Below are 27,275 nucleotides of genomic sequence, written 5' to 3' on the forward strand. Positions count from 1 at the left end.
GATTCTCCTCTGATGCTCCTCTGATGCTCCTCTGATGCTCCTCTGATGCTCCTCTGATCCACCTCTGATGCTCCTCTGATGCTCCTCTGATGCTCCTGTGATGCTCCTCTGATGCTCCTCTGCTGCTCCTCTGATGCTCATCTGATGCTCCTCTGATTCTCCTCTGATGCTCCTCTGATGCTCCTCTGATGCTCCTCTTATGCTCCTCTGATCCTCCTCTGATGCTCCTCTGATGCTCCTCTGATGCTCCTCTGATGCTCCTCTGATGCTACTCTGATGCTCCTCTGATGCTCCTCTGATGCTCCTCTGATGCTCCTCTGATGCTCCTCTGATGCTCCTCTGATGCTCCTCTGATGCTCCTCTGATCCTCCTCTGCTGCTCCTCTGATGCTCCTCTGATGCTCCTCTGATGCTCCTCTGATGCTCCTCTGAGGCTCCTCTGATGCTCCTCTGATGCTCCTCTGATCCTCCTCTGATGCTCCTCTGATGCTCCTCTGATGCTCCTCTGATGCTCCTGTGATGCTCCTCTGATGCTCCTGTGATCCTCCTCTGATGCTCCTCTGATGCTCCTCTGATGCTCCTCTGATGCTCCTCTGATGCTCCTCTGATGCTCCTGTGATGCTCCTCTGATGCTCCTGTGATGCTCCTCTGCTGTTCCTCTGATGTTCCTCTGATGCTCCTCTGAGGCTCCTCTGATGCTCCTCTGATGCTCCTCTGAGGCTCCTCTGATGCTCCTCTGATGCTCCTCTGATCCTCCTCTGATGCTCCTCTGATACTCCTCTGATGCTCCTCTGATGCTCCTCTGATGCTCCTATGATGCTCCTCTGATGCTCCTCTGATGCTCCTCTGATGCTCCTCTGATGCTCCTCTGATGCTCCTCTGATGCTCCTCTGATGCTCCTCTGATGCTCCTCTGATCCTCCTCTGATGCTCCTCTGATGCTCCTCTGATGCTCCTCTGATGCTCCTCTGATGCTCCTCTGATGCTCCTGCTCCTGCTCCTGCTCCTGCTCCTGCTCCTGCTCCTGCTCCTGCTCCTGCTCCTGCTCCTGCTCCTGCTCCTGCTCCTGCTCCTGCTCCTGCTCCTGCTGCTGCTCCTGCTCCTGCACCTCTGATGCTCCTCTGATGCACCTCTGATGCTCCTCTGATGCTCCTCTGATACTCCTCTGATGCTCCTTAGATGCTCCTCTGATGCTCCTCTGATGCTCCTCTGATGCTCCTCTGATGCCTCTGTGATGCTCCTCTGATGCTCCTCTGATTCTCCTCTGATGCTCCGCTGATGCTCCTCTGATGCTCCTCTGATGCTCCTCTGATGATCCTCTGATCCTCCTATGATGCTCCACTGATGCTCCTCTGATGCTCCTGTGATGCTCCTGTAATGCTCCTCTGATTCTCCTCTGATGCTCCTCTGATGCTCCTCTGATGCTCCTCTGATGCTCCTCTGATGCTCCTCTGATGCTCCTCTGATGTTCCTCTGATGCTCCTCTGATACTCCTTTGATGCTCCTGCTCCTGCTCCTGCTCCTGCTCCTGCTCCTGCTCCTGCTCCTGCTCCTGCTCCTGCTCCTGCTCCTGCTCCTGCTCCTGCTCCTGCTCCTGTCCTGCTCATGCTCCTGCCCCTGCTCCTGCTCCTGCTCCTGCTCCTGCTCCTGCTCCTGCTCCTGCTCCTGCTCCTGCTCCTGCTCCTGCTCCTGTTCCTGCTCCTGCTGCTGCTCCTGCTCCTGCACCTCTGATGCTCCTCTGATGCACCTCTGATGCTCCTCTGATGCTCCACTGATACTCCTCTGATGCTCCTTAGATGCTCCTCTGATGCTCCTCTGATGCTCCTCTGATGCTCCTCTGATGCCTCTGTGATGCTCCTCTGATGCTCCTCTGATTCTCCTCTGATGCTCCGCTGATGCTCCTCTGATGCTCCTCTGATGCTCCTCTGATGATCCTCTGATCCTCCTCTGATGCTCCACTGATGCTCCTCTGATGCTCCTGTGATGCTCCTGTAATGCTCCTCTGATTCTCCTCTGATGCTCCTCTGATGCTCCTCTGATGCTCCTCTGATGCTCCTCTGATGCTCCTCTGATGCTCCTCTGATGCTCCTGTGATGCTCTTCTGATGCTCCTCTGATGCTCCTCTGATGCTCCTGTGATGCTCCTCTGATGCTCCTCTGCTGCTCCTCTGATGCTGATCTGATTCTCCTCTGATGCTCCTCTGATGCTCCTCTGATGCTCCTCTGATGCTCCTCTGATGCTCCTCTGATCCTCCTCTGATGCTCCTCTGATGCTCCTCTGATGCTCCTCTGATGCTCCTCTGAGGCTCCTCTGATGCTCCTCTGATGCTCCTCTGATGCTCCTCTGATGCTCCTCTGATGCTCCTCTGATACTCCTCTGATGCTCCTCTGATGCTCCTGTGATGCTCCTCTGATGCTCCTCTGCTGCACCTCTGATGCTCATCTGATGCTCCTCTTATTCTCCTCTGATGCTCCTCTGATGCTCCTCTGATGCTCCTCTGATGCTCCTCTGATCCACCTCTGATGCTCCTCTGATGCTCCTCTGATGCTCCTCTGATGCTCCTCTGCTGCTCCTCTGATGCTCATCTGATGCTCCTCTGATGCTCCTCTGATGCTCCTCTGATGCTCCTCTGATGATCCTCTGATCCTCCTCTGATGCTCCACTGATGCTCCTCTGATGCTCCTGTGATGCTCCTGTAATGCTCCTCTGATTCTCCTCTGATGCTCCTCTGATGCTCCTCTGATGCTCCTCTGATGCTCCTCTGATGCTCCTCTGATGCTCCTCTGATGCTCCTCTGATGCTCCTCTGATGCTCCTCTGATGCTCCTGTGATGCTCTTCTGATGCTCCTCTGATGCTCCTCTGATGCTCCTGTGATTCTCCTCTGATGCTCCTCTGCTGCTCCTCTGATGCTGATCTGATTCTCCTCTGATGCTCCTCTGATGCTCCTCTGATGCTCCTCTGATGCTCCTCTGATGCTCCTCTGATCCTCCTCTGATGCTCCTCTGATGCTCCTCTGATGCTCCTCTGATGCTCCTCTGAGGCTCCTCTGATGCTCCTCTGATGCTCCTCTGATGCTCCTCTGATGCTCCTCTGATGCTCCTCTGATACTCCTCTGATGCTCCTCTGATGCTCCTGTGATGCTCCTCTGATGCTCCTCTGCTGCACCTCTGATGCTCATCTGATGCTCCTCTTATTCTCCTCTGATGCTCCTCTGATGCTCCTCTGATGCTCCTCTGATGCTCCTCTGATCCACCTCTGATGCTCCTCTGATGCTCCTCTGATGCTCCTCTGATGCTCCTGTGATGCTCCTCTGATGCTCCTCTGCTGCTCCTCTGATGCTCATCTGATGCTCCTCTGATTCTCCTCTGATGTTCCTCTGATGCTCCTCTGATGCTCCTCTTATGCTCCTCTGATCCTCCTCTGATGCTCCTCTGATGCTCCTCTGATGCTCCTCTGATGCTCCTCTGATGCTCCTCTGAGGCTCCTCTGATGCTCCTCTGATGCTCCTCTGATGCTCCTGTGATGCTCCTCTGATGCTCCTCTGCTGCTCCTCTGATGCTCATCTGATGCTCCTCTGATTCTCCTCTGATGTTCCTCTGATGCTCCTCTGATGCTCCTCTTATGCTCCTCTGATCCTCCTCTGATGCTCCTCTGATGCTCCTCTGATGCTCCTCTGATGCTCCTCTGATGCTCCTCTGAGGCTCCTCTGATGCTCCTCTGATGCTCCTCTGATGCTCCTCTGATGCTCCTCTGATGCTCCTCTGAGGCTCCTCTGATGCTCCTGTGATGCTCCTGTGATGCTCCTGTGATCCTCCTCTGATGCTCCTCTGATGCTCCTCTGATGCTCCTCTGATCCTCCTCTGATGCTCCTCTGATGCTCCTCTGATGCTCCTCTGATGCTCCTCTGATGCTCCTCTGATGCTCCTCTGAGGCTCCTCTGAGGCACCTCTGAGGCTCCTCTGATTCTCTTCTGATGCTCCTCTGATGCTCCTCTGATGCTCCTCTGATGCTCCTGTGATGCTCCTCTGATGCTCCTGTGATGCTGCTCTGCTGTTCCTCTGATGTTCCTCTGATGCTCCTCTGATGCTCCTCTGATGCTCCTCTGATGCTCCTCTGAGGCTCCTCTGATGCTCCTCTGATGCTCCTCTGATCCTCCTCTGATGCTCCTCTGATACTCCTCTGATGCTCCTCTGATGCTCCTCTGATGCTCCTATGATGCTCCTCTGATGCTCCTCTGATGCTCCTCTGATGCTCCTCTGATGCTCCTCTGATGCTCCTCTGATGCTCCTCTGATGCTCCTCTGATCCTCCTCTGATGCTCCTCTGATGCTCCTCTGATGCTCCTGCTCCTGCTCCTGCTCCTGCTCCTGCTCCTGCTCCTGCTCCTGCTCCTGCTCCTGCTCCTGCTCCTGCTCCTGTTCCTGTTCCTGCTCCTGCTCCTGCTCCTGCTCCTGCTCCTGCTCCTGCTCCTGCTCCTGCTCCTGTACCTGCTCCTGCTGCTGCTCCTGCTCCTGCACCTCTGATGCTCCTCTGATGCACCTCAGATGCTCCTCTGATGCTCCTCTGATACTCCTCTGATGCTCCTTAGATGCTCCTCTGATGCTCCTCTGATGCTCCTCTGATGCTCCTCTGATGCCTCTGTGATGCTCCTCTGATGCTCCTCTGATTCTCCTCTGATGCTCCGCTGATGCTCCTCTGATCCTCCTCTGATGCTCCACTGATGCTCCTCTGATGCTCCTCTGATGCTCCTCTGATGCTCCTCTGATGCTCCTCTGATGCTCCTCTGATGCTCCTCTGATGCTCCTCTGATGTTCCTCTGATGCTCCTCTGATGCTCCTTTGATGCTCCTGCTCCTGCTCCTGCTCCTGCTCCTGCTCCTGCTCCTGCTCCTGCTCCTGCTCCTGCTCCTGCTCCTGCTCCTGCTCCTGCTCCTGCTCCTGCTCATGCTCCTGCCCCTGCTCCTGCTCCTGCTCCTGCTCCTGCTCCTGCTCCTGCTCCTGCTCCGGCTCCTGCTCCGGCTCCTGCTCCGGCTCCTGCTCCTGCACCTCTGATGCTCCTGCTCCTGCTCGATGCTCCTCTGATGCACCTCTGATGCTCCTCTGATGCTCCTCTGATGCTCCACTGATGCTCCTCAGATGCTCCTCTGATGCACCTCTGATGCTCCTCTGATGCTCCTATGATGCTCCTCTGATGCTCCTCAGATGCTCCTCTGATGCACCTCTGATGCTCCTCTGATGCTCCTCTGATGCTCCTCTGATGCTCCTCTGATGCTCCTCTGTTGCTCCTCTGATGCTCCTCTGATGCTCCTCTGATGCTCCAATGATGCTCCAATGATGCTCCACTGATGCTCCTGTGATGCTCCTCTGATGCTCCTCTGATGCTCCTCTGATGCTCCTCTGATGCTCCTCTGATGCTCCTCTGATGCTCATCTGATGCTCCTCTGATACTCCTCTGATGCTCCTCTGAGGCTCCTCTGATGCTCCTCTGATGCTCCTCTGATGCTCCTCTGATGCTCCTCTGATGCTCCTCTGATGCTCCTCTGATGCTCCTCAGATGCTCCTCTGATGCACCTCTGATGCTCCTCTGATGCTCCTCTGATGCTCCTCTGATGCTCCTCTGATGCTCCTCTGTTGCTCCTCTGATGCTCCTCTGATGCTCCTCTGATGCTCCAATGATGCTTCTCAGATGCTCCTCTGATGCTCCTCTGATGCTCCTCTGATGCTCCTCTGTTGCACCTCTGATGCTCCTCTGATGCTCCTCTGATGCTCCTCTGATGCTCCTCTGATGCTCCTCTGATGCTCCTCTGATGCTCCTGTGATGCTGCTCTAATGCTCCTGTGATGCTGCTCTGCTGTTCCTCTGATGTTCCTCTGATGCTCCTCTTATGCTCCTCTGATGCTCCTCTGATGCTCCTCTGAGGCTCCTCTGATTCTCCTCTGATGCTCCTCTGATCCTCCTCTGATGCTCCTCTGATACTCCTCTGATGCTCCTCTGATGCTCCTCTGATGCTCCTATGATGCTCCTCTGATGCTCCTCTGATGCTCCTCTGATGCTCCTCTGATGCTCCTCTGATGCTCCTCTGATGTTCCTCTGATGCTCCTCTGATCCTCCTCTGATGCTCCTCTGATGCTCCTCTGATGCTCCTCTGATGCTCCTCTGATGCTCCTCTGATGCTCCTCTGATGCTCCTGCTCCTGCTCCTGCTCCTGCTCCTGCTCCTGCTCCTGCTCCTGCTCCTGCTCCTGCTCCTGCTCCTGCTCCTGTTCCTGTTCCTGCTCCTGCTCCTGCTCCTGCTCCTGCTCCTGCTCCTGCTCCTGCTCCTGCTCCTGTTCCTGCTCCTGCTGCTGCTCATGCTCCTGCACCTCTGATGCTCCTCTGATGCACCTCAGATGCTCCTCTGATGCTCCTCTGATACTCCTCTGATGCTCCTTAGATGCTCCTCTGATGCTCCTCTGATGCTCCTCTGATGCTCCTCTGATGCCTCTGTGATGCTCCTCTGATGCTCCTCTGATTCTCCTCTGATGCTCCGCTGATGCTCCTCTGACCCTCCTCTGATGCTCCACTGATGCTCCTCTGATGCTCCTCTGATGCTCCTCTGATGCTCCTCTGATGCTCCTCTGATGCTCCTCTGATGCTCCTCTGCTGCTCCTCTGATGCTCATCTGATGCTCCTCTGATTCTCCTCTGATGCTCCTCTGATGCTCCTCTGATGCTCCTCTTATGCTCCTCTGATCCTCCTCTGTTGCTCCTCTGATGCTCCACTGATGCTCCTCTGATGCTCCTCTGATGCTACTCTGATGCTCCTCTGATGCTCCTCTGATGCTCCTGTGATGCTCCTCTGATGCTCCTCTGCTGCTCCTCTGATGCTCATCTGATGCTCCTCTGATTCTCCTCTGATGCTCCTCTGATGCTCCTCTGATGCTCCTCTGATGCTCCTCTGATCCACCTCTGATGCTCCTCTGATGCTCCTCTGATGCTCCTCTGATGCTCCTGTGATGCTCCTCTGATGCTCCTCTGCTGCTCCTCTGATGCTCATCTGATGCTCCTCTGATTCTCCTCTGATGCTCCTCTGATGCTCCTCTGATGCTCCTCTTATGCTCCTCTGATCCTCCTCTGATGCTCCTCTGATGCTCCACTGATGCTCCTCTGATGCTCCTCTCATGCTACTCTGATGCTCCTCTGATGCTCCTCTGATGCTCCTCTGATGCTCCTCTGATGCTCCTCTGCTGCTCCTCTGATGCTCCTCTGATGCTCCTCTGATTCTCCTCTGATGCTCCGCTGATGCTCCTCTGATGCTCCTCTGATGCTCCTCTGATGATGCTCTGATCCTCCTCTGATGCTCCACTGATGCTCCTCTGATGCTCCTGTGATGCTCCTGTAATGCTCCTCTGATTCTCCTCTGATGCTCCTCTGATGCTCCTCTGATGCTCCTCTGATGCTCCTCTGATGCTCATCTGATGCTCCTCTGATGCTCCTCTGATGTTCCTCTGATGCTCCTCTGATACTCCTTTGATGCTCCTGCTCCTGCACCTGCTCCTGCTCCTGCTCCTGCTCCTGATCCTGCTCCTGCTCCTGCTCCTGCTCCTGCTCCTGCTCCTGCTCATGCTCCTGCCCCTGCTCCTGCTCCTGCTCCTGCTCCTGCTCCTGCTCCTGCTCCTGCTCCTGCTCCTGCTCCTGCTCCTGCTCCTGTTCCTGCTCCTGCTGCTGCTCCTGCTCCTGCACCTCTGATGCTCCTCTGATGCACCTCTGATGCTCCTCTGATGCTCCTCTGATACTCCTCTGATGCTCCTTAGATGCTCCTCTGATGCTCCTCTGATGGTCCTCTGATGCTCCTCTGATGCCTCTGTGATGCTCCTCTGATGCTCCTCTGATTCTCCTCTGATGCTCCGCTGATGCTCCTCTGATGCTCCTCTGATGCTCCTCTGATGATCCTCTGATCCTCCTCTGATGCTCCACTGATGCTCCTCTGATGCTCCTGTGATGCTCCTGTAATGCTCCTCTGATTCTCCTCTGATGCTCCTCTGATGCTCCTCTGATGCTCCTCTGATGCTCCTCTGATGCTCCTCTGATGCTCCTCTGATGCTCCTCTGATGCTCCTCTGATGCTCCTCTGATGCTCCTCTGATGCTCCTGTGATGCTCTTCTGATGCTCCTCTGATGCTCCTCTGATGCTCCTGTGATGCTCCTCTGATGCTCCTCTGATGCTCCTCTGATGCTGATCTGATTCTCCTCTGATGCTCCTCTGATGCTCCTCTGATGCTCCTCTGATGCTCCTCTGATGCTCCTCTGATCCTCCTCTGATGCTCCTCTGATGCTCCTCTGATGCTCCTCTGATGCTCCTCTGATGCTCCTCTGATGCACTTCCTATGATCCTCTGATGCTCCTGCTCCTGCTCCTGCTCCTGCTCCTGCTCATGCTCCTGCTCCTGCTCCTGCTCCTGCTCCTGCTCATCTGATGCTCCTCTGATGCTCCTGCTCCTGCTCCTGCTCCTGCTCCTGCTCCTGCTCCTGCTCCTGCTCCTGCTCCTGCTCCTGCTCCTGCTCCTGCTCCTCTGATGCTCCTCTGATGCTCCTCTGATGCTCCACTGATGTTCCTCTGATGCTCCTCTGATGCTCCTCTGATGCTCCTCTGATGCTCCTCTGATGCTCCTCTGTTGCTCCTCTGATGCTCCCCTGATGCTCCTCTGATGCTCCTCTGATGCTCCACTGATGCTCTTCTGATGCTCCTCTGATGCTCCTCTGATGCTCCTCTGATGCTCCTCTGAGGCTCATCTGAGGATCCTCTGAGGCTCCTCTGATGCTCCTCTGATGCTCCTCTGATGCTCCTCTGATGCTCCTATGATGCTCCTCTGATGCTCCTCTGATGCTCCTCTGAGGCTCCTCTGATGCTCCTCTGATGCTCCTCTGATGCTCCTCTGATGCTCCTCTGATGCTCCTCTGATGCTCCTCTGATGCTCCTCTGATGCTCCTCTGATGCTCCTCTGATGCTCCTCTGATGCTCCTCTGATACTCCTCTGATGCTCCTCTGATGCTCCTCTGATGCTCCTCTGACGCTCCTCTGATGCTCCTCTGATGCTCCTCTGATGCTCCTCTGATGCTCCTCTGATGCTTCTCTGATGCTCCTGTGATCCTCCTCTGATGCTCCTTTGCTGCTCCTCTGATGCTCCTCTGATGCTCCTCTGATGCTCCTCTGAGGCTCCTCTGATGCTCCTCTGATGCTCCTCTGATGCTCCTGCTCCTGCTCCTGCTCCTGCTCCTGCTCCTGCTCCTGCTCCTGCTCCTGCTCCTGCTCCTGCTCCTGCTCCTGCTCCTGCTCCTGCTCCTGCTCCTGCTCCTGCTCCTGCTCCTGCTCCTGCTCCTGTTCCTGCTCCTGCTCCTGCTCCTGCACCTCTGATGCTCCTCTGATGCACCTCTGATGCTCCTCTGATGCTCCTCCTGATGCTCCTCAGATGCTCCTCTGATGCTCCTCTGAAGCTCCTCTGATGCTCCTCTTATACTCCTCTGATGCTCCTCAGATGCTCCTCTGATGCTCCTCTGATGCTCCTCTGATGCTCCTCTGATGCTCCTCTGATGCACCTCTGATGCTCCTCTGATGCACCTCTGATGCTCCCCTGATGCTCCTCTGATACTCCTCTGATGCTCCTCAGATGCTCCTCTGATGCTCCTCTGATACTCCTCTGATGCTCCTCAGATGCTCCTCTGATGCTCCTCTGATGCTTTTCTGATGCTCCTCGGATGCTTCTCTGATGCTCCTCTGATCCTCCTCTGATGCTCCTCTGATGCTCCTCTGATGCTCCTCTGATGCTCCTCTGATGCTCCTCTGATGCTCCTCTGATCCTCCTCTGATGCTCCTCTGATGCTCCTCTGATGCTCCTCTGATGCTCCTCTGATGCTCCTCTGATGCTCCTCTGATGCTCCTCTGATGCTCCTCTGATCCTCCTCTGATGCTCCACTGATGCTCCTCTGATGCTCCTCTGATGCTCCTCTGATGCTCCTCTGATGCTCCTGCTCCTGCTCCTGCTCCTGCTCCTGCTCCTGCTCCTGCTCCTGCTCCTGCTCCTCTGATGCTCCTCTGATGCTCCTCTGATGCTCCTCTGATGCTCCTCTGATGCTCCTCTGATGCTCCTCTGATGCTCCTCTGATCCTCCTCTGATGCTCCACTGATGCTCCTCTGATGCTCCACTGATGCTCCTCTGATGCTCCTCTGATGCTCCTCTGATGCTCCTCTGATGCTCCTCTGATGATCCTCTGACGCTCCTCTGATGCTCCTCTGATGCTCCTCTGATGATCCTCTGACGCTCCTCTGATGCTCCTCTGATGCTCCTCTGATGCTCCTGCTCCTGCTCCTGCTCCTCTGATGCTCCTCTGATGACCTCTGATGCTCCTGCTCCTGCTCCTGCTCCTGCTCCTGCTCCTGCTCCTCTGATGCTCCTCTGATGCTCCTCTGATCCTCCTCTGATGCTCCTCTGATGCTCCTCTGATGCTCGACTGATGCTCCTCTGAGGCTCCTCTGATGCTCCTCTGATGCTCCTCTGATGCTCCTCTGATGCTCCTCTGATGCTCCTCTGATGCTCCTGTGATGCTCCTCTGATGCTCCTCTGATGCTCCTCTGATGCTCCTGTGATGCTCCTCTGGTGCTCCTCTGCTGCTCCTCTGATGCTGATCTGATTCTCCTCTGATGCTCCTCTGATGCTCCTCTGATGCTCCTCTGATGCTCCTCTGATGCTCCTCTGATCCTCCTCTGATGCTCCTCTGATGCTCCTCTGATGCTCCTCTGATGCTCCTCTGAGGCTCCTCTGATGCTCCTCTGATGCTCCTCTGATGCTCCTCTGATGCTCCTCTGATGCTCCTCTGATACTCCTCTGATGCTCCTCTGATGCTCCTGTGATGCTCCTCTGATACTCCTCTGCTGCTCCTCTGATGCTCATCTGATGCTCCTCTGATTCTCCTCTGATGCTCCTCTGATGCTCCTCTGATGCTCCTCTGATGCTCCTCTGATCCACCTCTGATGCTCCTCTGATGCTCCTCTGATGCTCCTGTGATGCTCCTCTGATGCTCCTCTGCTGCTCCTCTGATGCTCATCTGATGCTCCTCTGATTCTCCTCTGATGCTCCTCTGATGCTCCTCTGATGCTCCTCTTATGCTCCTCTGATCCTCCTCTGATGCTCCTCTGATGCTCCTCTGATGCTCCTCTGATGCTCCTCTGATGCTACTCTGATGCTCCTCTGATGCTCCTCTGATGCTCCTCTGATGCTCCTCTGATGCTCCTCTGATGCTCCTCTGATGCTCCTCTGATGCTCCTCTGATCCTCCTCTGCTGCTCCTCTGATGCTCCTCTGATGCTCCTCTGATGCTCCTCTGATGCTCTTCTGAGGCTCCTCTGATGCTCCTCTGATGCTCCTCTGATCCTCCTCTGATGCTCCTCTGATGCTCCTCTGATGCTCCTCTGATGCTCCTGTGATGCTCCTCTGATGCTCCTGTGATCCTCCTCTGATGCTCCTCTGATGCTCCTCTGATGCTCCTCTGATCCTCCTTTGATGCTCCTCTGATGCTCCTCTGATGCTCCTCTGATGCTCCTCTGATGCTCCTCTGATGCTCCTCTGATGCTCCTCTGAGGCACCTCTGAGGCTCCTCTGATTCTCTTCTGATGCTCCTCTGATGCTCCTCTGATGCTCCTCTGATGCTCCTGTGATGCTCCTCTGATGCTCCTGTGATGCTCCTCTGCTGTTCCTCTGATGTTCCTCTGATGCTCCTCTGATGCTCCTCTGATGCTCCTCTGATGCTCCTCTGAGGCTCCTCTGATGCTCCTCTGATGCTCCTCTGATCCTCCTCTGATGCTCCTCTGATACTCCTCTGATGCTCCTCTGATGCTCCTCTGATGCTCCTATGATGCTCCTCTGATGCTCCTCTGATGCTCCTCTGATGCTCCTCTGATGCTCCTCTGATGCTCCTCTGATGCTCCTCTGATGCTCCTCTGATGCTCCTCTGATGCTCCTCTGATGCTCCTCTGATGCTCCTGCTCCTGCTCCTGCTCCTGCTCCTGCTCCTGCTCCTGCTCCTGCTCCTGCTCCTGCTCCTGCTCCTGCTCCTGCTCCTGCTCCTGTTCCTGCTCCTGCTGCTGCTCCTGCTCCTGCACCTCTGATGCTCCTCTGATGCACCTCTGATGCTCCTCTGATGCTCCTCTGATGCTCCTCTGATGCCTCTGTGATGCTCCTCTGATGCTCCTCTGATTCTCCTCTGATGCTCCGCTGATGCTCCTCTGATGCTCCTCTGATGCTCCTCTGATGATCCTCTGATCCTCCTCTGATGCTCCACTGATGCTCCTCTGATGCTCCTGTGATGCTCCTGTAATGCTCCTCTGATTCTCCTCTGATGCTCCTCTGATGCTCCTCTGATGCTCCTCTGATGCTCCTCTGATGCTCCTCTGATGCTCCTCTGATGTTCCTCTGATGCTCCTCTGATACTCCTTTGATGCTCCTGCTCCTGCTCCTGCTCCTGCTCCTGCTCCTGCTCCTGCTCCTGCTCCTGCTCCTGCTCCTGCTCCTGCTCCTGCTCCTGCTCATGCTCCTGCCCCTGCTCCTGCTCCTGCTCCTGCTCCTGCTCCTGCTCCTGCTCCTGCTCCTGCTCCTGCTCCTGCTCCTGCTCCTGTTCCTGCTCCTGCTGCTGCTCCTGCTCCTGCACCTCTGATGCTCCTCTGATGCACCTCTGATGCTCCTCTGATGCTCCTCTGATACTCCTCTGATGCTCCTTAGATGCTCCTCTGATGCTCCTCTGATGCTCCTCTGATGCCTCTGTGATGCTCCTCTGATGCTCCTCTGATTCTCCTCTGATGCTCCGCTGATGCTCCTCTGATGCTCCACTGATGCTCCTCTGATGCTCCTGTGATGCTCCTGTAATGCTCCTCTGATTCTCCTCTGATGCTCCTCTGATGCTCCTCTGATGCTTTTCTGATGCTCCTCGGATGCTTCTCTGATGCTCCTCTGATCCTCCTCTGATGCTCCTCTGATGCTCCTCTGATGCTCCTCTGATGCTCCTCTGATGCTCCTCTGATGCTCCTCTGATGCTCCTCTGATCCTCCTCTGATGCTCCTCTGATGCTCCTCTGATGCACCTCTGATGCTCCTCTGATGCTCCTCTGATGCTCCTCTGATGCTCCTCTGATCCTCCTCTGATGCTCCACTGATGCTCCTCTGATGCTCCTCTGATGCTCCTCTGATGCTCCTCTGATGCTCCTGCTCCTGCTCCTGCTCCTGCTCCTGCTCCTGCTCCTGCTCCTGCTCCTGCTCCTCTGATGCTCCTCTGATGCTCCTCTGATGCTCCTCTGATGCTCCTCTGATGCTCCTCTGATGCTCCTCTGATGCTCCTCTGATCCTCCTCTGATGCTCCACTGATGCTCCTCTGATGCTCCACTGATGCTCCTCTGATGCTCCTCTGATGCTCCTCTGATGCTCCTCTGATGCTCCTCTGATGATCCTCTGACGCTCCTCTGATGCTCCTCTGATGCTCCTCTGATGCTCCTGCTCCTGCTCCTGCTCCTCTGATGCTCCTCTGATGACCTCTGATGCTCCTGCTCCTGCTCCTGCTCCTGCTCCTGCTCCTGCTCCTCTGATGCTCCTCTGATGCTCCTCTGATCCTCCTCTGATGCTCCTCTGATGCTCCTCTGATGCTCCTCTGATGCTCCTCTGAGGCTCCTCTGATGCTCCTCTGATGATCCTCTGACGCTCCTCTGATGCTCCTCTGATGCTCCTCTGATGCTCCTGCTCCTGCTCCTGCTCCTCTGATGCTCCTCTGATGACCTCTGATGCTCCTGCTCCTGCTCCTGCTCCTGCTCCTGCTCCTGCTCCTCTGATGCTCCTCTGATGCTCCTCTGATGCTCCTCTGATGCTCCTCTGATGCTCCTGTGATGCTCCTCTGATGCTCCTCTGATGCTCCTCTGATGCTCCTGTGATGCTCCTCTGATGCTCCTCTGCTGCTCCTCTGATGCTGATCTGATTCTCCTCTGATGCTCCTCTGATGCTCCTCTGATGCTCCTCTGATGCTCCTCTGATGCTCCTCTGATCCTCCTCTGATGCTCCTCTGATGCTCCTCTGATGCTCCTCTATGCTCCTCTGAGGCTCCTCTGATGCTCCTCTGATGCTCCTCTGATGCTCCTCTGATGCTCCTCTGATGCTCCTCTGATACTCCTCTGATGCTCCTCTGATGCTCCTGTGATGCTCCTCTGATACTCCTCTGCTGCTCCTCTGATGCTCATCTGATGCTCCTCTGATTCTCCTCTGATGCTCCTCTGATGCTCCTCTGATGCTCCTCTGATGCTCCTCTGATCCACCTCTGATGCTCCTCTGATGCTCCTCTGATGCTCCTGTGATGCTCCTCTGATGCTCCTCTGCTGCTCCTCTGATGCTCATCTGATGCTCCTCTGATTCTCCTCTGATGCTCCTCTGATGCTCCTCTGATGCTCCTCTTATGCTCCTCTGATCCTCCTCTGATGCTCCTCTGATGCTCCTCTGATGCTCCTCTGATGCTCCTCTGATGCTACTCTGATGCTCCTCTGATGCTCCTCTGATGCTCCTCTGATGCTCCTCTGATGCTCCTCTGATGCTCCTCTGATGCTCCTCTGATGCTCCTCTGATCCTCCTCTGCTGCTCCTCTGATGCTCATCTGATGCTCCTCTGATGCTCCTCTGATGCTCCTCTGAGGCTCCTCTGATGCTCCTCTGATGCTCCTCTGATCCTCCTCTGATGCTCCTCTGATGCTCCTCTGATGCTCCTCTGATGCTCCTGTGATGCTCCTCTGATGCTCCTGTGATCCTCCTCTGATGCTCCTCTGATGCTCCTCTGATGCTCCTCTGATGCTCCTCTGATGCTCCTCTGATGCTCCTCTGATGCTCCTCTGAGGCACCTCTGAGGCTCCTCTGATTCTCTTCTGATGCTCCTCTGATGCTCCTCTGATGCTCCTCTGATGCTCCTGTGATGCTCCTCTGATGCTCCTGTGATGCTCCTCTGCTGTTCCTCTGATGTTCCTCTGATGCTCCTCTGATGCTCCTCTGATGCTCCTCTGATGCTCCTCTGAGGCTCCTCTGATGCTCCTCTGATGCTCCTCTGATCCTCCTCTGATGCTCCTCTGATACTCCTCTGATGCTCCTCTGATGCTCCTCTGATGCTCCTATGATGCTCCTCTGATGCTCCTCTGATGCTCCTCTGATGCTCCTCTGATGCTCCTCTGATGCTCCTCTGATGCTCCTCTGATGCTCCTCTGATGCTCCTCTGATCCTCCTCTGATGCTCCTCTGATGCTCCTCTGATGCTCCTCTGATGCTCCTCTGATGCTCCTCTGATGCTCCTGCTCCTGCTCCTGCTCCTGCTCCTGCTCCTGCTCCTGCTCCTGCTCCTGCTCCTGCTCCTGCTCCTGCTCCTGCTCCTGCTCCTGCTCCTGCTCATGCTCCTGCCCCTGCTCCTGCTCCTGCTCCTGCTCCTGCTCCTGCTCCTGCTCCTGCTCCTGCTCCTGCTCCTGCTCCTGCTCCTGTTCCTGCTCCTGCTGCTGCTCCTGCTCCTGCACCTCTGATGCTCCTCTGATGCACCTCTGATGCTCCTCTGATGCTCCTCTGATACTCCTCTGATGCTCCTTAGATGCTCCTCTGATGCTCCTCTGATGCTCCTCTGATGCCTCTGTGATGCTCCTCTGATGCTCCTCTGATTCTCCTCTGATGCTCCGCTGATGCTCCTCTGATGCTCCACTGATGCTCCTCTGATGCTCCTGTGATGCTCCTGTAATGCTCCTCTGATTCTCCTCTGATGCTCCTCTGATGCTCCTCTGATGCTTTTCTGATGCTCCTCGGATGCTTCTCTGATGCTCCTCTGATCCTCCTCTGATGCTCCTCTGATGCTCCTCTGATGCTCCTCTGATGCTCCTCTGATGCTCCTCTGATGCTCCTCTGATGCTCCTCTGATCCTCCTCTGATGCTCCTCTGATGCTCCTCTGATGCTCCTCTGATGCTCCTCTGATGCTCCTCTGATGCTCCTCTGATGCTCCTCTGATCCTCCTCTGATGCTCCACTGATGCTCCTCTGATGCTCCTCTGATGCTCCTCTGATGCTCCTCTGATGCTCCTGCTCCTGCTCCTGCTCCTGCTCCTGCTCCTGCTCCTGCTCCTGCTCCTGCTCCTCTGATGCTCCTCTGATGCTCCTCTGATGCTCCTCTGATGCTCCTCTGATGCTCCTCTGATGCTCCTCTGATGCTCCTCTGATCCTCCTCTGATGCTCCACTGATGCTCCTCTGATGCTCCACTGATGCTCCTCTGATGCTCCTCTGATGCTCCTCTGATGCTCCTCTGATGCTCCTCTGATGATCCTCTGACGCTCCTCTGATGCTCCTCTGATGCTCCTCTGATGCTCCTGCTCCTGCTCCTGCTCCTCTGATGCTCCTCTGATGACCTCTGATGCTCCTGCTCCTGCTCCTGCTCCTGCTCCTGCTCCTGCTCCTCTGATGCTCCTCTGATGCTCCTCTGATCCTCCTCTGATGCTCCTCTGATGCTCCTCTGATGCTCCTCTGATGCTCCTCTGAGGCTCCTCTGATGCTCCTCTGATGATCCTCTGACGCTCCTCTGATGCTCCTCTGATGCTCCTCTGATGCTCCTGCTCCTGCTCCTGCTCCTCTGATGCTCCTCTGATGACCTCTGATGCTCCTGCTCCTGCTCCTGCTCCTGCTCCTGCTCCTGCTCCTCTGATGCTCCTCTGATGCTCCTCTGATGCTCCTCTGATGCTCCTCTGATGCTCCTGTGATGCTCCTCTGATGCTCCTCTGATGCTCCTCTGATGCTCCTGTGATGCTCCTCTGATGCTCCTCTGCTGCTCCTCTGATGCTGATCTGATTCTCCTCTGATGCTCCTCTGATGCTCCTCTGATGCTCCTCTGATGCTCCTCTGATGCTCCTCTGATCCTCCTCTGATGCTCCTCTGATGCTCCTCTGATGCTCCTCTATGCTCCTCTGAGGCTCCTCTGATGCTCCTCTGATGCTCCTCTGATGCTCCTCTGATGCTCCTCTGATGCTCCTCTGATACTCCTCTGATGCTCCTCTGATGCTCCTGTGATGCTCCTCTGATACTCCTCTGCTGCTCCTCTGATGCTCATCTGATGCTCCTCTGATTCTCCTCTGATGCTCCTCTGATGCTCCTCTGATGCTCCTCTGATGCTCCTCTGATCCACCTCTGATGCTCCTCTGATGCTCCTCTGATGCTCCTGTGATGCTCCTCTGATGCTCCTCTGCTGCTCCTCTGATGCTCATCTGATGCTCCTCTGATTCTCCTCTGATGCTCCTCTGATGCTCCTCTGATGCTCCTCTTATGCTCCTCTGATCCTCCTCTGATGCTCCTCTGATGCTCCTCTGATGCTCCTCTGATGCTCCTCTGATGCTACTCTGATGCTCCTCTGATGCTCCTCTGATGCTCCTCTGATGCTCCTCTGATGCTCCTCTGATGCTCCTCTGATGCTCCTCTGATGCTCCTCTGATCCTCCTCTGCTGCTCCTCTGATGCTCATCTGATGCTCCTCTGATGCTCCTCTGATGCTCCTCTGAGGCTCCTCTGATGCTCCTCTGATGCTCCTCTGATCCTCCTCTGATGCTCCTCTGATGCTCCTCTGATGCTCCTGTGATGCTCCTCTGATGCTCCTGTGATCCTCCTCTGATGCTCCTCTGATGCTCCTCTGATGCTCCTCTGATGCTCCTCTGATGCTCCTCTGATGCTCCTCTGATGCTCCTCTGAGGCACCTCTGAGGCTCCTCTGATTCTCTTCTGATGCTCCTCTGATGCTCCTCTGATGCTCCTCTGATGCTCCTGTGATGCTCCTCTGATGCTCCTGTGATGCTCCTCTGCTGTTCCTCTGATGTTCCTCTGATGCTCCTCTGATGCTCCTCTGATGCTCCTCTGATGCTCCTCTGAGGCTCCTCTGATGCTCCTCTGATGCTCCTCTGATCCTCCTCTGATGCTCCTCTGATACTCCTCTGATGCTCCTCTGATGCTCCTCTGATGCTCCTATGATGCTCCTCTGATGCTCCTCTGATGCTCCTCTGATGCTCCTCTGATGCTCCTCTGATGCTCCTCTGATGCTCCTCTGATGCTCCTCTGATGCTCCTCTGATCCTCCTCTGATGCTCCTCTGATGCTCCTCTGATGCTCCTCTGATGCTCCTCTGATGCTCCTCTGATGCTCCTGCTCCTGCTCCTGCTCCTGCTCCTGCTCCTGCTCCTGCTCCTGCTCCTGCTCCTGCTCCTGCTCCTGCTCCTGCTCCTGCTCCTGCTGCTGCTCCTGCTCCTGCACCTCTGATGCTCCTCTGATGCACCTCTGATGCTCCTCTGATGCTCCTCTGATACTCCTCTGATGCTCCTTAGATGCTCCTCTGATGCTCCTCTGATGCTCCTCTGATGCTCCTCTGATGCCTCTGTGATGCTCCTCTGATGCTCCTCTGATTCTCCTCTGATGCTCCGCTGATGCTCCTCTGATGCTCCTCTGATGCTCCTCTGATGATCCTCTGATCCTCCTCTGATGCTCCACTGATGCTCCTCTGATGCTCCTGTGATGCTCCTGTAATGCTCCTCTGATTCTCCTCTGATGCTCCTCTGATGCTCCTCTGATGCTCCTCTGATGCTCCTCTGATGCTCCTCTGATGCTCCTCTGATGTTCCTCTGATGCTCCTCTGATACTCCTTTGATGCTCCTGCTCCTGCTCCTGCTCCTGCTCCTGCTCCTGCTCCTGCTCCTGCTCCTGCTCCTGCTCCTGCTCCTGCTCCTGCTCCTGTCCTGCTCATGCTCCTGCCCCTGCTCCTGCTCCTGCTCCTGCTCCTGCTCCTGCTCCTGCTCCTGCTCCTGCTCCTGCTCCTGCTCCTGCTCCTGTTCCTGCTCCTGCTGCTGCTCCTGCTCCTGCACCTCTGATGCTCCTCTGATGCACCTCTGATGCTCCTCTGATGCTCCTCTGATACTCCTCTGATGCTCCTTAGATGCTCCTCTGATGCTCCTCTGATGCTCCTCTGATGCTCCTCTGATGCCTCTGTGATGCTCCTCTGATGCTCCTCTGATTCTCCTCTGATGCTCCGCTGATGCTCCTCTGATGCTCCTCTGATGCTCCTCTGATGATCCTCTGATCCTCCTCTGATGCTCCACTGATGCTCCTCTGATGCTCCTGTGATGCTCCTGTAATGCTCCTCTGATTCTCCTCTGATGCTCCTCTGATGCTCCTCTGATGCTCCTCTGATGCTCCTCTGATGCTCCTCTGATGCTCCTCTGATGCTCCTGTGATGCTCTTCTGATGCTCCTCTGATGCTCCTCTGATGCTCCTGTGATGCTCCTCTGATGCTCCTCTGCTGCTCCTCTGATGCTGATCTGATTCTCCTCTGATGCTCCTCTGATGCTCCTCTGATGCTCCTCTGATGCTCCTCTGATGCTCCTCTGATCCTCCTCTGATGCTCCTCTGATGCTCCTCTGATGCTCCTCTGATGCTCCTCTGAGGCTCCTCTGATGCTCCTCTGATGCTCCTCTGATGCTCCTCTGATGCTCCTCTGATGCTCCTCTGATACTCCTCTGATGCTCCTCTGATGCTCCTGTGATGCTCCTCTGATGCTCCTCTGCTGCACCTCTGATGCTCATCTGATGCTCCTCTTATTCTCCTCTGATGCTCCTCTGATGCTCCTCTGATGCTCCTCTGATGCTCCTCTGATCCACCTCTGATGCTCCTCTGATGCTCCTCTGATGCTCCTCTGATGCTCCTCTGCTGCTCCTCTGATGCTCATCTGATGCTCCTCTGATGCTCCTCTGATGCTCCTCTGATGCTCCTCTGATGATCCTCTGATCCTCCTCTGATGCTCCACTGATGCTCCTCTGATGCTCCTGTGATGCTCCTGTAATGCTCCTCTGATTCTCCTCTGATGCTCCTCTGATGCTCCTCTGATGCTCCTCTGATGCTCCTCTGATGCTCCTCTGATGCTCCTCTGATGCTCCTCTGATGCTCCTCTGATGCTCCTCTGATGCTCCTCTGATGCTCCTGTGATGCTCTTCTGATGCTCCTCTGATGCTCCTCTGATGCTCCTGTGATGCTCCTCTGATGCTCCTCTGCTGCTCCTCTGATGCTGATCTGATTCTCCTCTGATGCTCCTCTGATGCTCCTCTGATGCTCCTCTGATGCTCCTCTGATGCTCCTCTGATCCTCCTCTGATGCTCCTCTGATGCTCCTCTGATGCTCCTCTGATGCTCCTCTGAGGCTCCTCTGATGCTCCTCTGATGCTCCTCTGATGCTCCTCTGATTCTCCTCTGATGCTCCTCTGATACTCCTCTGATGCTCCTCTGATGCTCCTGTGATGCTCCTCTGATGCTCCTCTGCTGCACCTCTGATGCTCATCTGATGCTCCTCTTATTCTCCTCTGATGCTCCTCTGATGCTCCTCTGATGCTCCTCTGATGCTCCTCTGATCCACCTCTGATGCTCCTCTGATGCTCCTCTGATGCTCCTCTGATGCTCCTGTGATGCTCCTCTGATGCTCCTCTTATGCTCCTCTGATCCTCCTCTGATGCTCCTCTGATGCTCCTCTGATGCTCCTCTGATGCTCCTCTGATGCTACTCTGATGCTCCTCTGATGCTCCTCTGATGCTCCTCTGATGCTCCTCTGATGCTCCTCTGATGCTCTTCTGATGCTCCTCTGATCCTCCTCTGCTGCTCCTCTGATGCTCCTCTGATGCTCCTCTGATGCTCCTCTGATGCTCCTCTGATGCTCCTCTGAGGCTCCTCTGATGCTCCTCTGATGCTCCTCTGATGCTCCTCTGATGCTCCTCTGATGCTCCTCTGATGCTCCTCTGATGCTCCTGTGATGCTCCTGTGATGCTCCTGTGATCCTCCTCTGATGCTCCTCTGATGATCCTCTGATGCTCCTCTGATCCTCCTCTGATGCTCCTCTGATGCTCCTCTGATGCTCCTCTGATGCTCCTCTGATGCTCCTCTGATGCTCCTCTGAGGCTCCTCTGAGGCACCTCTGAGGCTCCTCTGATTCTCTTCTGATGCTCCTCTGATGCTCCTCTGATGCTCCTCTGATGCTCCTGTGATGCTCCTCTGATGCTCCTGTGATGCTGCTCTGCTGTTCCTCTGATGTTCCTCTGATGCTCCTCTGATGCTCCTCTGATGCTCCTCTGATGCTCCTCTGAGGCTCCTCTGATGCTCCTCTGATGCTCCTCTGATCCTCCTCTGATGCTCCTCTGATACTCCTCTGATGCTCCTCTGATGCTCCTCTGATGCTCCTATGATGCTCCTCTGATGCTCCTCTGATGCTCCTCTGATGCTCCTCTGATGCTCCTCTGATGCTCCTCTGATGCTCCTCTGATGCTCCTCTGATGCTCCTCTGATGCTCCTCTGATGCTCCTCTGATGCTCCTGCTCCTGCTCCTGCTCCTGCTCCTGCTCCTGCTCCTGCTCCTGCTCCTGCTCCTGCTCCTGCTCCTGCTCCTGTTCCTGTTCCTGCTCCTGCTCCTGCTCCTGCTCCTGCTCCTGCTCCTGCTCCTGCTCCTGCTCCTGTACCTGCTCCTGCTGCTGCTCCTGCTCCTGCACCTCTGATGCTCCTCTGATGCACCTCAGATGCTCCTCTGATGCTCCTCTGATACTCCTCTGATGCTCCTTAGATGCTCCTCTGATGCTCCTCTGATGCTCCTCTGATGCTCCTCTGATGCCTCTGTGATGCTCCTCTGATGCTCCTCTGATTCTCCTCTGATGCTCCGCTGATGCTCCTCTGATCCTCCTCTGATGCTCCACTGATGCTCCTCTGATGCTCCTCTGATGCTCCTCTGATGCTCCTCTGATGCTCCTCTGATGCTCCTCTGATGCTCCTCTGATGTTCCTCTGATGCTCCTCTGATGCTCCTTTGATGCTCCTGCTCCTGCTCCTGCTCCTGCTCCTGCTCCTGCTCCTGCTCCTGCTCCTGCTCCTGCTCCTGCTCCTGCTCCTGCTCCTGCTCCTGCTCATGCTCCTGCCCCTGCTCCTGCTCCTGCTCCTGCTCCTGCTCCTGCTCCTGCTCCTGCTCCGGCTCCTGCTCCGGCTCCTGCTCCGGCTCCTGCTCCTGCACCTCTGATGCTCCTGCTCCTGCTCGATGCTCCTCTGATGCACCTCTGATGCTCCTCTGATGCTCCTCTGATGCTCCACTGATGCTCCTCAGATGCTCCTCTGATGCACCTCTGATGCTCCTCTGATGCTCCTATGATGCTCCTCTGATGCTCCTCAGATGCTCCTCTGATGCACCTCTGATGCTCCTCTGATGCTCCTCTGATGCTCCTCTGATGCTCCTCTGATGCTCCTCTGTTGCTCCTCTGATGCTCCTCTGATGCTCCTCTGATGCTCCAATGATGCTCCAATGATGCTCCACTGATGCTCCTGTGATGCTCCTCTGATGCTCCTCTGATGCTCCTCTGATGCTCCTCTGATGCTCCTCTGATGCTCCTCTGATGCTCATCTGATGCTCCTCTGATACTCCTCTGATGCTCCTCTGAGGCTCCTCTGATGCTCCTCTGATGCTCCTCTGATGCTCCTCTGATGCTCCTCTGATGCTCCTCTGATGCTCCTCTGATGCTCCTCAGATGCTCCTCTGATGCACCTCTGATGCTCCTCTGATGCTCCTCTGATGCTCCTCTGATGCTCCTCTGTTGCTCCTCTGATGCTCCTCTGATGCTCCTCTGATGCTCCAATGATGCTTCTCAGATGCTCCTCTGATGCTCCTCTGATGCTCCTCTGATGCTCCTCTGTTGCACCTCTGATGCTCCTCTGATGCTCCTCTGATGCTCCTCTGATGCTCCTCTGATGCTCCTCTGATGCTCCTCTGATGCTCCTGTGATGCTGCTCTAATGCTCCTGTGATGCTGCTCTGCTGTTCCTCTGATGTTCCTCTGATGCTCCTCTTATGCTCCTCTGATGCTCCTCTGATGCTCCTCTGAGGCTCCTCTGATTCTCCTCTGATGCTCCTCTGATCCTCCTCTGATGCTCCTCTGATACTCCTCTGATGCTCCTCTGATGCTCCTCTGATGCTCCTATGATGCTCCTCTGATGCTCCTCTGATGCTCCTCTGATGCTCCTCTGATGCTCCTCTGATGCTCCTCTGATGCTCCTCTGATGCTCCTCTGATCCTCCTCTGATGCTCCTCTGATGCTCCTCTGATGCTCCTCTGATGCTCCTCTGATGCTCCTCTGATGCTCCTCTGATGCTCCTGCTCCTGCTCCTGCTCCTGCTCCTGCTCCTGCTCCTGCTCCTGCTCCTGCTCCTGCTCCTGCTCCTGCTCCTGTTCCTGTTCCTGCTCCTGCTCCTGCTCCTGCTCCTGCTCCTGCTCCTGCTCCTGCTCCTGCTCCTGTTCCTGCTCCTGCTGCTGCTCCTGCTCCTGCACCTCTGATGCTCCTCTGATGCACCTCAGATGCTCCTCTGATGCTCCTCCGATACTCCTCTGATGCTCCTTAGATGCTCCTCTGATGCTCCTCTGATGCTCCTCTGATGCTCCTCTGATGCCTCTGTGATGCTCCTCTGATGCTCCTCTGATTCTCCTCTGATGCTCCGCTGATGCTCCTCTGACCCTCCTCTGATGCTCCACTGATGCTCCTCTGATGCTCCTCTGATGCTCCTCTGATGCTCCTCTGATGCTCCTCTGATGCTCCTCTGATGCTCCTCTGATGTTCCTCTGATGCTCCTCTGATGCTCCTTTGATGCTCCTGCTCCTGCTCCTGCTCCTGCTCCTGCTCCTGCTCCTGCTCCTGCTCCTGCTCCTGCTCCTGCTCCTGCTCCTGCTCCTGCTCCTGCTCATGCTCCTGCCCCTGCTCCTGCTCCTGCTCCTGCTCCTGCTCCTGCTCCTGCTCCTGCTCCGGCTCCTGCTCCGGCTCCTGCTCCGGCTCCTGCTCCTGCACCTCTGATGCTCCTGCTCCTGCTCGATGCTCCTCTGATGCACCTCTGATGCTCCTCTGATGCTCCTCTGATGCTCCACTGATGCTCCTCAGATGCTCCTCTGATGCACCTCTGATGCTCCTCTGATGCTCCTATGATGCTCCTCTGATGCTCCTCAGATGCTCCTCTGATGCACCTCTGATGCTCCTCTGATGCTCCTCTGATGCTCCTCTGATGCTCCTCTGATGCTCCTCTGTTGCTCCTCTGATGCTCCTCTGATGCTCCTCTGATGCTCCAATGATGCTCCAATGATGCTCCACTGATGCTCCTGTGATGCTCCTCTGATGCTCCTCTGATGCTCCTCTGATGCTCCTCTGATGCTCCTCTGATGCTCCTCTGATGCTCATCTGATGCTCCTCTGATACTCCTCTGATGCTCCTCTGAGGCTCCTCTGTTGCTCCTCTGATGCTCCTCTGATGCTCCTCTGATGCTCCTCTGATGCTCCTCTGATGCTCCTCAGATGCTCCTCTGATGCACCTCTGATGCTCCTCTGATTCTCCTCTGATGCTCCTCTGATGCTCCTCTGATGCTCCTCTGATGCTCCTCTGATGCTCCTCTGATGCTCCTCTGATGCTCCTCTGATGCTCCTCTGATGCTCCTCTGATGCTCCTCTGATGCTCCTCTGATGTTCCTCTGATGCTCCTCTGATACTCCTTTGATGCTCCTGCTCCTGCTCCTGCTCCTGCTCCTGCTCCTGCTCCTGCTCCTGCTCCTGCTCCTGCTCCTGCTCCTGCTCCTGCTCCTGTCCTGCTCATGCTCCTGCCCCTGCTCCTGCTCCTGCTCCTGCTCCTGCTCCTGCTCCTGCTCCTGCTCCTGCTCCTGCTCCTGCTCCTGCTCCTGTTCCTGCTCCTGCTGCTGCTCCTGCTGCTGCTCCTGCTCCTGCACCTCTGATGCTCCTCTGATGCACCTCTGATGCTCCTCTGATGCTCCTCTGATACTCCTCTGATGCTCCTTAGATGCTCCTCTGATGCTCCTCTGATGCTCCTCTGATGCTCCTCTGATGCCTCTGTGATGCTCCTCTGATGCTCCTCTGATTCTCCTCTGATGCTCCGCTGATGCTCCTCTGATGCTCCTCTGATGCTCCTCTGATGATCCTCTGATCCTCCTCTGATGCTCCACTGATGCTCCTCTGATGCTCCTGTGATGCTCCTGTAATGCTCCTCTGATTCTCCTCTGATGCTCCTCTGATGCTCCTCTGATGCTCCTCTGATGCTCCTCTGATGCTCCTCTGATGCTCCTCTGATGCTCCTGTGATGCTCTTCTGATGCTCCTCTGATGCTCCTCTGATGCTCCTGTGATGCTCCTCTGATGCTCCTCTGCTGCTCCTCTGATGCTGATCTGATTCTCCTCTGATGCTCCTCTGATGCTCCTCTGATGCTCCTCTGATGCTCCTCTGATGCTCCTCTGATCCACCTCTGATGCTCCTCTGATGCTCCTCTGATGCTCCTCTGATGCTCCTCTGAGGCTCCTCTGATGCTCCTCTGATGCTCCTCTGATGCTCCTCTGATGCTCCTCTGATGCTCCTCTGATACTCCTCTGATGCTCCTCTGATGCTCCTGTGATGCTCCTCTGATGCTCCTCTGCTGCACCTCTGATGCTCATCTGATGCTCCTCTTATTCTCCTCTGATGCTCCTCTGATGCTCCTCTGATGCTCCTCTGATGCTCCTCTGATCCACCTCTGATGCTCCTCTGATGCTCCTCTGATGCTCCTCTGATGCTCCTCTGCTGCTCCTCTGATGCTCATCTGATGCTCCTCTGATGCTCCTCTGATGCTCCTCTGATGCTCCTCTGATGATCCTCTGATCCTCCTCTGATGCTCCACTGATGCTCCTCTGATGCTCCTGTGATGCTCCTGTAATGCTCCTCTGATTCTCCTCTGATGCTCCTCTGATGCTCCTCTGATGCTCCTCTGATGCTCCTCTGATGCTCCTCTGATGCTCCTCTGATGCTCCTCTGATGCTCCTCTGATGCTCCTCTGATGCTGATCTGATTCTCCTCTGATGCTCCTCTGATGCTCCTCTGATGCTCCTCTGATGCTCCTCTGATTCTCCTCTGATCCTCCTCTGATGCTCCGCTGATGCTCCTCTGATGCTCCTCTGATGCTCCTCTGATCCTCCTCTGATGCTCCTCTGATGCTCCTCTGATGCTCCTCTGATGCTCCTCTGATGCTCCTCTGATGCTCCTGCTCCTGCTCCTGCTCCTGCTCCTGCTCCTGCTCCTGCTCCTGCTCCTGCTCCTGCTCCTGCTCCTGCTCCTGCTCCTGCTCCTGCTGCTGCTCCTGCTCCTGCACCTCTGATGCTCCTCTGATGCACCTCTGATGCTCCTCTGATGCTCCTCTGATACTCCTCTGATGCTCCTTAGATGCTCCTCTGATGCTCCTCTGATGCTCCTCTGATGCTCCTCTGATGCCTCTGTGATGCTCCTCTGATGCTCCTCTGATTCTCCTCTGATGCTCCGCTGATGCTCCTCTGATGCTCCTCTGATGCTCCTCTGATGATCCTCTGATCCTCCTCTGATGCTCCACTGATGCTCCTCTGATGCTCCTGTGATGCTCCTGTAATGCTCCTCTGATTCTCCTCTGATGCTCCTCTGATGCTCCTCTGATGCTCCTCTGATGCTCCTCTGATGCTCCTCTGATGCTCCTCTGATGTTCCTCTGATGCTCCTCTGATACTCCTTTGATGCTCCTGCTCCTGCTCCTGCTCCTGCTCCTGCTCCTGCTCCTGCTCCTGCTCCTGCTCCTGCTACTGCTCCTGCTCCTGCTCCTGTCCTGCTCATGCTCCTGCCCCTGCTCCTGCTCCTGCTCCTGCTCCTGCTCCTGCTCCTGCTCCTGCTCCTGCTCCTGCTCCTGCTCCTGCTCCTGTTCCTGCTCCTGCTGCTGCTCCTGCTCCTGCACCTCTGATGCTCCTCTGATGCACCTCTGATGCTCCTCTGATGCTCCTCTGATACTCCTCTGATGCTCCTTAGATGCTCCTCTGATGCTCCTCTGATGCTCCTCTGATGCTCCTCTGATGCCTCTGTGATGCTCCTCTGATGCTCCTCTGATTCTCCTCTGATGCTCCGCTGATGCTCCTCTGATGCTCCTCTGATGCTCCTCTGATGATCCTCTGATCCTCCTCTGATGCTCCACTGATGCTCCTCTGATGCTCCTGTGATGCTCCTGTAATGCTCCTCTGATTCTCCTCTGATGCTCCTCTGCTGCTCCTCTGATGCTGATCTGATTCTCCTCTGATGCTCCTCTGATGCTCCTCTGATGCTCCTCTGATGCTCCTCTGATGCTCCTCTGATCCTCCTCTGATGCTCCTCTGATGCTCCTCTGATGCTCCTCTGATGCTCCTCTGAGGCTCCT

The sequence above is a fragment of the Narcine bancroftii genome, unplaced genomic scaffold, assembly GCF_036971445.1.
Source record: "Narcine bancroftii isolate sNarBan1 unplaced genomic scaffold, sNarBan1.hap1 Scaffold_151, whole genome shotgun sequence".
Classification (NCBI taxonomy): domain Eukaryota; kingdom Metazoa; phylum Chordata; class Chondrichthyes; order Torpediniformes; family Narcinidae; genus Narcine; species Narcine bancroftii.